The following is a 13442-nucleotide window of genomic DNA, read 5'->3' as shown; positions in this document are numbered from 1 at the left end:
AGCTAGTGCCTATAGTCTGGTATTTACTGGTCATAATAACAGTTACTAGGTCTTAACCACCTACTGTGTGTGACTCACTACACTGGGCACTTTGCATCTTCAGCACCGTGAAAATAACCACAACCAACGTCTTTGAGCCTCACGTTGGGCACTGTTCTATGCATCTGACAAGCATCATATGGGCTAACGTGATGTGGGCTGCAGCCACGCCCATCTCACAGACAAAGAAACTGAGGTTGGAAGTAACTTACCCGAGACTCCTAAAACCCAGGTCTGCCTGACCCCGGAGCCCAGCTCTCAAGCCTGGGACAGAACCTCTGTCTGAAAAGCTGAGGTCTTGTCCTCCACCCAAAAGGGGACACCCGAGCTGGCTTGGGGAGGAAGGAGGAAGCAGGGTGTTCACCAAACCCAGTGGGGAGTGTGTGGGGCTGGATGTAGGTGGGCAACAGCTGCAGGTTGCAGGCTGCTGGGCACCTCCCCAGAGGGAGAGTCCACAGGGCTGATGGTCCACAAATGCCCTTGGCCAAGGCCCCGCCCTGGTGGCGCTCAGAGCAGGATGGGGTAGGTGCTGTGGACGCAGGGACCAATCTGTGTGGGCACTCTGCCCTTGACCATACAGGCTCACACCTTCACCAGTCACCAGGTGTCTTGGCTTCGTCTGGCAGAGCCCCCGAACCCTCCACCAGCAGGCCCTGAGCCGCTCCTCCTAGTATTCACTGGAGCTGCCGGTTCAAGCCTCACTGTCTCCTGCCTGGACGCGTGCAGTAGCCAGCAGTCTCCCTGACTCTGTTCTCCCACCCAGTGGGCCATCCTCCAATGGGAGCCAAAGGGATCCACGTGGAACCCAAATCTGACAGCATTGCTCTCCTGTTCAAAGCCCTTCTATGGCTCCCTACTTCCCTCCAGATAAAGTCTGCATTCCACCTGCCACTGAGCTCCGTCTCCTGCCCCAAGGCCACCCTAGGCTTGCTCTGCCTCCCTACTTTCCTGAACAGACCGTGCTCTCAGGCCAGCAGACCCCAGCTCTCTCTGTTTTCTCTTCCTGGACTGCCTGTCTTACTTCTTTTTATCTTTGAGGACCCAGGTCATTTGTCTCCTTCTCTTGGAAGCCTTCTCTGAGCCAGGCTGGATCTCTGCTTCCTCTGGGCTTCTCCACCCATCACAGCCCTGGCCACACTGAGTGACACTGTCTGTGCTTCTGTCACCACCGGGAGCTCCCCTAGGGTTGGCCTGGGTCCGACCCAGCTCCGTGTTGCCGACACTGGCCACCACAGGGCCCAGCCCAGAGCGGGCCTCGGTGTGAGAAGTCGCATACGTGGTTCTAACAGGCCCAGCCCAGGAGGCCAAGAGCAATTGACGTCTCTCCCCGCTCCTGCCAGGACACCCAGTGCCCAGTCTGGCCACGTCGGCAACTTGGCGCCGATATTTTATTAATAAGCACATTTGGCACTTGCCTTGCACCTTTCCTTCTCAGCTCTCTGAGTACCTCCCCAACTTTAATTAATTCTCCCCACACCCCAAATAAGCTGCTCTTCCCACAGCAGATAATGATGTGTGAAGTCCTTTCCTTAAAGGTGCCTGGGATTCATTCCACAGTGTAATTAGAATCGTCTCTTCCCCATCTCCTGGGCCCTTCCCAGTTCTGCTCCTCGCTCCCCTGGGCCAGCAGGTGGTCTCAAAACCTTTGGGATGGAGTGTTAATTTAGTATTGTTATTATAAAGCCATGCACGAGCTTGCTGTCTTAACAGCTTAGTTTTGTCATCAGAAAAAATAAGATAATTTTTGAAGAGGCGAGAGGCAACCGGAGGGGCAGTGGGTGGAGTGGAGAAGCACTGGAGCCTGGTTTGTGCAAGCTAGCTGGGGGGACTGGTGTTGGGGAGGGCCCTGGGAAATCACAGTTTTAGGCAACTCCCCTTCCTCCAGGAAGACTCCCCTGATTAGTCCACTCACATTGGGTTTTTCTGCTTCCCTCTGGCCTTTAGAGCAGAGACCCTTGTTCTGATAGGTGATTGCTCTGTGTGGGCTTGTCCCTCCCAATGACACTGAGAGTTCTTGTGTAGGATTCAAGTTTCCATGTCTTTGCATCCTGGGAAACGAGCAGAGGACTGGGCATTCGGTGACCAGTACTCGTGATGCATTGAGGAATGTGGGAATGAGTGAAAAGATGGTGGGTGGATGGATGGATGAATGGATAGATCAATAGATGGGTAGATAATGGGTAGGTGGGTGGGTGGATGGATAGATGAAGGATGGATGGATGGATGTGTGGGTAGGTGGGTGGATGGATGGATGAGTGGGTAGGTGGGTGGGTGGATGGATGGATGGATGGATGGAGGGATGGATGGATGGATGGATGGATGGATGAATGGGTAGGTGGGTGGATGATGGGTGAACGGGTTCATGGAAAAATGAATATGCAGGAAGATGGTTGGCTAGATGGAGAGCTTCACAGAGAGATGAATGAAGGGAGGGCTTGATGGATAGATGGATAAGTGAATGATGGGTGGATGGGTGATAGATGTGTGGCTAGATGGGTTAACAGGTGAATGAAGGGTGGGTGAGTCTTTGGATAGACAATAACAACAATAATAATATTCTATCCAGAGCTAATATTTTTTGAGGTTCCAGGAGCTGTTCCAAGTACTTGTTCCAGGTATATTCATTAACTCATTTAATGCTTGTAACTATCACTAGAGGAGAATGTGCACTGGATTGGGAGATGAGGGATGCTTGAATGGGTGTTTTGGTGGGTAGACAGGCAGGCCGGTGCCCGTCTGGTGTGTGTTTGTGATGGAGAGGTGGGCAGGAGCTCGGTCAAGCAGATGGGATGCTGGGCGGGCTGGGAGGTGAGGGGGAGGGAGCTGTGGACGAGAGGTCAAAGCGATGGGCAAGAGCTTGGATATTTTCTCTCTTTTCCACCCCAGCGAAGGGCATTCCGTTCCCTAGACACCCACCTCAGGGACCTGGCGTCATCCTTGGCCACCGTCTCCCCCTCCACCTCACCAACCCTCGGAGCTCCAACTGTCTACACCCACGGCAACTGTGGCTGGATTTGGCCCCCAGCCCCCCTTAGCTGTCCTGGGCCCTCCTGTGTCCCCTCCACATGGCAGCCAAGGGGGTCTCGCTAAAACACAGCCCCAAATCCTCCTCTGACCCCGAACGCCCACGGGCCCCCAGCCTTCTTGGTGTGCCCAGCCTTCCACAGCCAGTGCCTGTGGACACACTGAAGGGCCCTGGTTTCCTCCCATGACAGGTGCCTTCAGGCTCCTGGGTCATTATTTATGCAGTGCCCCTTCTGGAAAGCCAGTCCCACCCCCGTCCACTGGGGGCCCAGTGAAATCTCTTCTCCCCTGGGGTTTCCATCACTGCCCACCATCTTCAAGTCACCACGGAGGTTTCCAGCTGGGCTCTGGGGTCCCTGCAGGAAGCGACCCCTGGCTTCACCATGGCCGGCCTTCTCCTGTGTAAAACAAGGATCAGCAAGGCTTCTCGCCTGTGTGGCTGTCACCAGGACTGATGAGGTGTGGCCATGCTCGCTATGACACCTGAACACGGAGTGCTCACGAATGGCTGCTATGATTATTATTAATAAAGTGTCTGCCCCGCCCCCGACCTGACAGTATATTTCTCAAAAGTAAGACTGGGCCTGGTGCACAGACTAATCAGTTCATTCAACAAGTATTGATGGAGCCTTTCCTGTGTGCCAGGCACCGTCCTGGGTGCTAGGATACGTCAGTGACTACAGGCGTCCCGGGGATCAGGGCTGTGGCACCTACAGGAGGATGGTGATCTGCGGTCGAATCACTGAACGACAGCGAACAAGACCAGCGAAAGGGCCTCGCGGCCGGGTTCACACCAGCTGCTCGCCCTGGTCGGTTCTTGGAACCAGGAGCAGCCCTCGCCTTCCAGAGCAGGGCAGGCCCTCTGTCAGTGTGTCTGAATCTGAGTCACTTCTGTCTCGGGGACAAGAGGGTGACCTTGCTCGTGGGTCCCGAGGAGCTAAGAATAGCCTGGGAAGCCGAGCGTCCTGCCGCCCTCCCTCCCCTGTGTGTGTGCGGCGTGGCAGAGGAGGGTACATGTCCTGCCCCACTGCGGCGTGGCCAGCTGCTGCTGGCATCTTTGGGGCATGGCTGAGCCTTGCCAGCTGTTTGGGAGGAGAGGAGCCAGAGGGAGGGAGGGTTTCCATCAACCAAAGTGCTGAGCCAGTGCTTGGCTGCTGTCCTGGAGGTCCCACCTGGGGAAGGGAAAGTCCTGGATCGGCCACTTACTAGTGGGTGACCTTCAGCAAGCCGCCTGTCCTCTGGTCTCTGTTTTCCAGGCGAGGAAACTCACATGCCTTTCTTCAGGGTGTGGAGCTGGCTCGGGGCCCCCCACCCGATCCTGGCCCCCGCCAGTGGACTTGGAAGGCAGAGACCCTCGCCCCTCTGCCCGCCACCATCTAGCTTTGCCGAGAGGATATCCCGTGTGTCCTCCCCTGCGTCCGTGTGAACAGGCAGGAGCGTCCAGTAGCTCAGAGCGTTGCTCTGGAGCCTGATAGCCTGGGGCAAACCCCAGACAAGCCACACACACAGACTTTGTGACCTCAGACCAGTCACTTGACCTCTCCCAGCCCATTTCCCCCACTATGAAATGGGGGTTATGGCCCATCTCAGGGGCATAGTGCTGTGGCGGGAGATATGCACGCAAAAATGACACATAGTAGGTGCTTCTGAAGCACATAGTAGGTGCTTGGTGTTGGTGTCATGCTTCCTGGTGGGAAGTGCTGGGTGTGGTGACCGGCACAGGGAATGACCTTTCAGGCCAATCTGGGAAGGAGAGGAAATGGAAGGGCTCTTTGTGACTCTGAGGGGGAGGCCTGGGACCGGCAGGGAGACCGTTTGAGCAGATTTGGATGGAGGAATAGCCCCAACTATCAGAGATGAGAGAGACAGAATGGGCTGTCCCCTCAGATAGAGAGCTCCCCATTCCTAGGAACAATCAAGAATAATCTGGTTCCCTGCTTCCTGGGGATATTGCAACAGCGATTCACACATACATGGATTGGTATCTACCCCGGGGTTTCATGACGCTGGGGTTTATCTGGATCTGGGTCCGGTAGAGACAGACTGTGTAGCTCCGGGAGGGGAAGGTGCGGCTGCCTTGCAGCTTCCGGCGGTCGCTCTCTGGCCCATCCACCTCCCGGCCCCGGGGCTGCACAGTCCTGAGCTGCTGGCAAACGCACGGACGGTTTCCTCCTCCTGTGGACCAGCTGCAGGAGAGTGCACAGCTGTCTGCCCGCCCCCACGGGGTTCTTGCCCTGCAGGTCGCTGTGCTTTCCCAAGGCAGCCAACCTGTGTGCTCCTGCACCGTCCTCCTGACAATCTCCGTACCCAGCGCCCTCAGGGGTATTTTACACAATCAATGTAATGAGGACCAGTTTCTGCATTTAGGTCTCAGCTTAAAACCCTCCCGCCGTGGCCTGGAATAAGAATTCATTCATTCAACAGGGTTTAGCGGTAAATACTGCAGATCAGGAATTGCTCCACCTGGAGAGAAGTTGGCAGGGAGGGATTGATTCTTGGTTATATTTATAACCTTGCCACTTCTTCTTCCTCCCTCTCTTGTGCATCTGTGGACCGCCAAGTACCAAATCTCTGGGCCTAAATCTCTCCTGAGTGCAAAACCCCATCACCAGGTGCTCGGGCCCCCGGGTCTGCAGGGAAGTCTGTGGTGGAACTCTGCGTCCTCCTGCCCCGAGCCCACCCGCCCCCTCCCGCGGCCCCGGCTCCATCCTGTCCTCCAATCAGATGCCTCTCCCTGGTTCTCCCAGGCTCTGTGGGCTCCACCTCCTAACCATTGCTGGAGTCTGTCCACTTCCATCCACTACCACCCCACCGTCACTCTCACCCGGATAACTGACCATTGCAGCAGCTGCCTGGGGTCGTCCTCTCCCCTCTCCCCCCGCCACCCAGTGCAGTGTCCGTCCAGCACCTGCAGTGGACAAATAAAGCTGAAGTTCTAACCAACATGTCAATGAGGTATCAGTGGTACAGCTTCCCTGGACGCAGAAAATGAGCGGGGACCCTTCCCCAAACCTCAGGCTCCCCAGCCACATCAGAGCAGAGAGAGACTGGAGGGGCTTACCGCCCTACTGTGAGTCCCCGAGGGGAGGGGGCTGCCGCCTCCTTCGCCTCCAGCCCGGCGGGGGCCGGTTGGAGAGTCTGTCCTGTGTTGCTGGAGCCGGGGTGCCCGGGAGTCCCCTCCAGGAGAGGCCACGAGAGAGAGCAGGGATGGACACGGAGGCGCCCCCACGGTTGTCCCCGCGAAGGTGCCTACCTGAGTCCTGTGGACCAGGCATGGCGCCCAGAGCCCACCTGGGAGAACAAGGGACCCCAGCAGTGAGTCTTCCAGGGGTGGATGTCAGAGCAGCAGGGGCCGGGGTTGGGGACCCGCATTTGAGAAGCCACCACGATGGAGGCGACAGAGGCCCGGGGATGTAAGACAGGCGGCAGCTGGGCTGGGGTTTACGTTAGGAGCCCGGGGGGCTGCGGTTCTGCTGACTTACTTCCTCGCTCCAGGGGAAACACAGCAGGGCCCTGCCTCTGTCCGGGGCTCGCAATCCCTCTCTCCCTCCACAGGCTGAGCGGCCCTGGTCCCTGGCCCAGACCATGAAGCCCTGTGGCCAGGCCGGTGGCACTCGCTGCCTTGCCGATCGGGGTGGGATGTGCAGGGCACTGGGCCTTCTCCTGACTGGGCCTGGGTCTTAGGGACCTGGAGATGCCTGTGTTGACATGGAGACTCATGAGCTGGCCGTGGAGATTTCCAGACCGTGGGCAGGGCCGGGGCAGGGTCCCTTTCCAGCCCAGAGTCTGGCCCCAGCTGTCTAAGGCAGGGGATCGAGGCGGGGGGCGGGCTGGGGGAGATCTGAGCTTCATGAAGGGCCCGTTGCTGGCAGCTCAATCCCTGTTCGTGGGGACCAGGTGGTCCCCCACCTCCACTCCCTCTGCCTCCCAGCAGGTGTGTGGCAGGTGCTTTGTGGGTGGATGTCCGTCTGTCCCTCTGAGATCTCACCAGAGCCAATCAGTGATAGCCGCGGGACTCACACCCTCAGGGCCCCACGGCACCCAGAGCAAAGCCCCCTCACGGCACCCTTCCCCACAGGGCACTGGTCCTGGGACCCACACAGCAACTCGGCTCACTTCTGTCAAATCCTTTCTGAAATGTCAGCTCTTCAATAAGGCCTCAGGGGGTCTCACTGCCCGTCCCCCATTAAGATTCCTTTTCTCAGTTCAGTTTCTGTTTTCTCCCGCTGTGGGCGAAGCGCCTCCTGATCGTCTGGACGCTTTGATCCTTTGTTCTGTTGTTACAAATGCCCCTTCGATCTGGAAGTTCCACCACCCAAGGGCTGGGCTCTGTATCTGCTGTGCCCCTGGGGCCTGGCACACAGTAGGCCCTCAGCAAAAATTTGCCAAATGAACGAACTAACCAGGATTCTGCGGAAACATCGGGCAGAACATGGGCAGGCATCTGGGCCCGCTGCTCTCAACTGTGCAAGTGTTTTTTAAATATTTTTGTTTCATTTATCAGAAATCAAGGCAGAGTCAAACGCGGTAATACATCTAAACTGGTTGATTAAACCATAAGGAAGAAAATGGCACTTTGTAGCAGTTAGACAGAAGCCACCGGAAGATTTAGAAATATTGTGATCCCTTGAGCGGTTTTTGCAAATGGGGTTTCTATTCATAGTGAGACCATCGTCGTCTTTATTTCATTATTTCTGGGGTTTTTCTTCACTGCTCTTCCCCAGGGTTTCATGATATTGTTATATAAAGTGATTTCAATAATGAAAATCATGCACTGTTTGCTCTTGCCATTTTGGGAGCCAGACGTGTTGTGCAGAGAGGGCTGGCCTGGGGGCCCTGATGTGACAGGACTGGGATTCGAATGCTGAGGCTTTTCTTGCCACCTGACAGGGAGAACCAGGTCAGGTCAGAGGCTGAGTCCTGGGCCAGGGGCACACGAGGTAACCAACTCGCCCCCGAGGCCTCCTTCCCCCCACCCTTCCCACCAACTCTTCCTCCACTCCAGCAAGCCCACTCCTGCCTCAGGGCCTTTGCACTGGCTGGTCCTGCTTCCCAGATAGTTCTGCTGTCCCCAGATGTGCCCGGAGCTGGCGTTCTCCTTCCTGCCTGCCTTGGCTGAAATGTCATTTTCAAGAAGAGCCTTCTCTAAAGCACCCCTCACCTCCTGAAGCTTCCCACCTGCCTTCTCAGCTTTTTTTCCCTGAGACATTTATTGCTGTCTGCTCTATTATATATGCACTTGCTTATTTGTGAACAGCAAACAGACTCAAGAGTTCTTTAGGTGGGTGGGGGGTCAGATCTGGGGGCTGAGGGAGACGGAGGGGCGGAGACAACTCCCGGCTTCTGGTTTGAGGAGCGGGGTAGGAGGGGATGGATGGGGAACCAAGGCCACACTTCCATGACCAGCTGCTGGTTTCCCATGCACACTGGTGCCTGCAGAGCCCCCATCGGGCCCCTCCTCCGGCTGGCCTGTCCCCAGGGCCCACGTGGCACGCAGCCTGGCCTCCCTGAGCCTGTGGCTGGCCCGAATTACCAGCAGCAACCCTTTGGGTGCCCGTGGATTGCTGTTATGGGTTGAACTGTGTCCCCCCCTAAATTTACATGTTGAAGTCCTAACCCCCAGCGCCTTAGGATGTGGCCCTTTATTTGGAAATAGGATTGTTGCAGATATAATTAAGATGAGGTCATAGTGGAGTCGGGTGAGCCCTGGTCCAACATGATTGGTGTCCTTATAAAAAGGGGACATTTGGACACAGACACGTACACAGGGAGAAGGCCATGTAAAGATGGGGGCAGAGATGGGGATGATGGATCTACAAGCCAGTGAATGCTAAATGTGGCCAGAAACCCCAAAAACATGGGGTAGTGGCCTGGCACAAATCCCCCCTCAGAGCCTCAGAAGGAACCAGACACCTTGATCTCAGATCCTGGCCTCCAGACTGTGAGCGCATACATGTCTGTTGTTTTGAGCCCCCCAGCCCGCGGTACTTTGTTACAGCAGCCCCAGGACACTAATGCCGTTGCCAAGCTCGAACTGGCCGGCCCCCAGCCCTCACCCGGCGGCTCCACTTGCAGCCCCACCATGCCTGGAACTGTCTGTCTGGGAGGGACACCCTCGCTCATCAAACAAAGAGGCAGCTCTCCAGTCCCTGGTTCCTCGTTTGAAAAATTAGGATAATAATACCCACCTCCCACAGCTGTCACGAGCCTTCAATAAAATACAGTGGCAACACACCTGGTTCATGGTAAGGCTTGGTAATTGGTGGTGGCAGTGCCGTGGTTATGTTTATTGTTGTTGTTATTAATAGTATGATTGTAATTAGCTGTCAGTTGCCAGGTCTGAGCGGGCTGTCGTGGAGATCAGAAAGTCTCGCGGTGGGGCCTCTGCTTATCACTGTGTGCAGGAGAGGAGACGGCCTGTAGGAGAGGGCCAGATGCGCGCACCGTCATTCATTCACAGTCACTGTTGCCACCTCTGTGCCTGGACGCATCTGCCCCCAAGGAGGGAGGTGCACCAATGGTGATTGCAATGCAGCATGATCTGGGCTCTGATGACAGGACCCTGATGGGCCGCGGGGGCCCAGAGGGCACCAGATCCGGCCTGGATAGGGTGATGGATGCAGGGAAGGCTTCACAGAGTAGGTGACTTTTGAAAAGGGCGTAAAAGGAAGGGAATCTGGGCGTCCAGGTTCCCAGCTCCCACACCGATGCACGGTGTGACCTTGGGCTGGTCCCTGACCTTCTCTGAGCCTCTGCCTCCCTGCATGAAAAACGCAGGCCACCAAGGGCCTATCCCCCAGAAGAGCTTGAAGTAGTCACCCTGCTAAGTATCTCCAGTACCCAGGCCTCATCCTCAAAGCCAACCAAGGGAAGGACCCAGATGTCCCATGAGGCACTTGAGCAGGGCAGGCTTGTGGCTGACATTTCCGCCACTTCTGAGAGCTGCATGCCTGAGGATAAGAAAAGAAACTCTGGGCAAACATCTAAAACCTTTCATCTCCCTGCCCTGCTGTTCCAGTTGAGGAGAAAACAAACAGCCAAAGCAATCTCTCTGAAGACCCACACCCAGCCAGGCCGAGCCTGGACCCATCCAGTAGATTCCTGGTTCTTTTATTCAGTTTCAGCTCTGCGGCTGGCCACCTGCCTGTCCTTTTGAGCACCGAAATAGAGCGATAAATGGGGACGCTGGAGCTGGGCAGATGTCACCATTTCGGAGAGTCGCCCCTCACCTGCCACCTGGGATTTTGTTTTCCCCATTGGAAGACAATATCCCAGCAACGCGGAATCTTTCTCTGCTGGCAGATTTAAGGCATCTTGTAAACAGGAGCCAGAGAAGGAGAAAGAAACGCCCATTTGCTGAGCACATGTTCTGCTTGGAGAGCTGCCTTCTGCGCTGTGAGTGTGGTTTCTCCTCTCCCCTGTTCCTATTTTACAGATGTGAACTACGGTGCCGGGAGCTTAGAGATGAGAGAGCCCACCCGGGAGGGCAGCCAGGAAGTGAAGTCAGGGCTCTGATTGTCAAGTTTGCTGTGGACCAAGACCTAGAGTAAGATTTCAGGGCTGAGCAGCTTTGGGAGGACGGCCAGGTTGGTGGGGGCTAAAGGGTGTGTGATAAGGAGAAAAACTGCACCGGGCTCTTGCTAAAAATGGCAAGGAATACTTTATTCAAGGCTACTGCGATAGGGGCCAGAGATTGAACTCAATTTCCGAATACAGCAAGGACAGCTGGGGATGTAGAGCCAGGAACAGAGTGAGGGGGTCAGCGGATGGAAAATTACTAAGAGAAACTTGATTAGATTTCCAGGGTAGGGGAATTCTTGCTAAATTGGCCCAAAAGGATTCTGGCTAAAGGGTCAAGGACTTAGATACCAAGGGTCGGGAGAATGAAGGTATGGGGGAGGGCATCCCTGATAACCTGGCTTAGCAGGATTCTTGGCTGAAACTGGGCTTGGCAGGTCAAGGTCAAGGAGAAAAGGGCTCGGGAAGCCTGATGGAAGTTTGGTCCAGGAAGGAGTCTGTCACGTGGAGGGGAGACCCTTAGGAGAAGGCGTGCCATAGTGTGAATATCCAGTTCTCTCTGGGGACTGGGCAGGGCTCGGAGAGGTCCCGGGATGTGGCAATGGGAAGGCCAATGTCCGGGGCCAGGAAGAAGGCGATTGGGGCTGTGCTTTGACCCTCTGACTCAGTTTCTCCATCCGTTAGGTGGGGCCCCTGGTGCTGACTAAGAACACACAGGAGCGGCAACTGCACATAAAAGGGGTTTGACAGTTATGAACCCTCCTCCGAGCCGCTGCCCCAGAGCCTGGGGGTTTGTAAACTGAGCTGCCACACATAGGCCCACTGCATCCAATGTAATTTGGAGAGAAAATTCCAACTCGGACAAAGACACATGTTGTTTGCTACTGCAGCTCCCGGCCCTACGGGGCCGTCTCATTAGGCTGTTTACAGCTGGCAGCAGGCTGGGACCACAAGTGGCGAGGAATTCAGAGCTGGGGCCAGCGGGGCCTTTCATTCCAAGAGGATGCGTCCTCTCTGGGTATTTCTGGGTGGTGTAGCAACGAGCTGAGCCACTGGCACCGCTGGGGGCAGGCAAAAACACATGGGGGCCAGATTGCTCCCGAGGAATCCCACCAACCTCCGTCGTGACTCAGTTCCGGGACAGCTGAGCGCTTCGGAATTAGCTACAGCCCCGCCAGCAGACGCGCACAGGTTAGCTCCACGCGGCCACTGCATGGAGGTTGGCGGGGCCCAAACCCGAGGGGAGAAGTGCCCGGCTCTTGGCTGCATGTCCCCGTTGCTGGGACATGCGGCTGGCTCGCTGCCCTCTTGCAGAGTGAGTGCATTCCTCCAGGGCAGCGACCGTGCCTGCGTCATCCTCAGGTCCGTCCAGCAATTCCCGAGCCGCTGCTGTGTGCCGGGCAGGGGTGGGGCACCGCGGTGCCAAGATAAATAGGTCTCAAGTTCTGTCTCCTCAAGCTCCTTCCAGGACTGGGCCCCCGGCTGGCACAGACAACCTGATATAAAGCAACTGACCGTGTCCCAGCCCCTGAAGGTGGCTTGTGGGGAGTCCGGAACTTTCCCTGACCATTTTACGAAGCTGCTGTAGCACGTGGAAAGCTGACGGACTCGGGGATGAGCCAGGCCTGGGCCCAAGTCCTTCTCAGCCCCCGGCTGGCTGTGTGACCACGGACAAGTGACAGTCTCTCCAGCCACGGTTTCCTGTCGGAGGCAGAAGTCTTGACGTTGGGGGACTGTTTTTCTAGGAGTTACCACGGTAGTGATCCGTAAATTCTAGAATTATGATGAATCACCAGTGTCATGGGCTGAATCGTGTCCCCTCCCAAATCCATATGTTGAAGTACCACAGAGCGTGACTATTTGGAGAGAAGGCCTTTGAAGAGGGGATTAAGTTTATGCGAGGCCATTAGGGTGGCCCCCATCCAGTAGGACTGCTGTCCTTATTAGAAGAGGAGATAAGGACATAGACACGCACAGAGGGATGACCACACAAGGACACAGGGAGAGAAAGAAGCTCGGAAGAAACCAACTCTGCTGAAACCTTGAACTTGAACTTCAGGCCTCCAGGATTGTGGGAAAATAAATGTCTGTTGTTTAGGCCGCCCGGTTGGCGGGGGCCCCAGCAAACGATTACAACCAGTATTGACGTTAGAAGAGTCAAATGATCATCAGAGCCTCTTGGGCTTGAATTCACCTGCAACCTACCAGTACCCGCCGTGGGACACTCCGTGACATCCGTGGAGCCCCCGGGCCCCTCAGGGCCAACCTGAGCTGGCCCCAACAGTTCTCACTCAGAGCGTCCCAGATGCTTTTCTCAAAGGAAATGCCTTCCACCGTTCCCGACAGGGGCGAAGCTGGAGTTTGTCGCAACCAGGCCCCGGCATCCGCCTCCAGGGACGGTCCGTGGGGAAGCCCTGGGCACAGAGATGTTCTCTGTGGTCATCATGGTAGCAAATCATTCAGAGAAGCAGTTAAGTGAGACATGCGGGTCCACCCAATAGACTCTAAGGTTGCTTGAACTCAGTGCGTCTGAAAATTACAGAGGGAAACGGGAGGAGGGAACTGATGGATTTTGAACGGCTGTATGAGGCCTGGCTCTGATAAACGCTTTTGATAGTTATCTTGTTTATTTTTCTTAGCATCCTACGTAAGATAGATATTTTTATCCCTATTTTATGAGGCTAAAAATCATGCCCAGGGCCACGTGAGAAAGGAAGACAAGTTTTAAAAGGAACACTGGAAGGGAAGCTAGCCCGTGACGAGGGAGGCATCCTGAGGGCATCCCTGCTGGCTCAGGGACTAGAGATCAGAGAGGAGTTCTCTCTCAGACGCTCCTTCAATGCTCCTTTTCTACTTGCCAT

Source organism: Balaenoptera physalus (genome assembly GCF_965194825.1).
Source record: "Balaenoptera physalus genome assembly, chromosome: 13".
NCBI classification, from domain to species: Eukaryota; Metazoa; Chordata; class Mammalia; order Artiodactyla; family Balaenopteridae; genus Balaenoptera; species Balaenoptera physalus.
The sequence above is the reverse complement of the archived record's forward strand: the minus strand, read 5'-3'. Positions refer to the sequence as shown.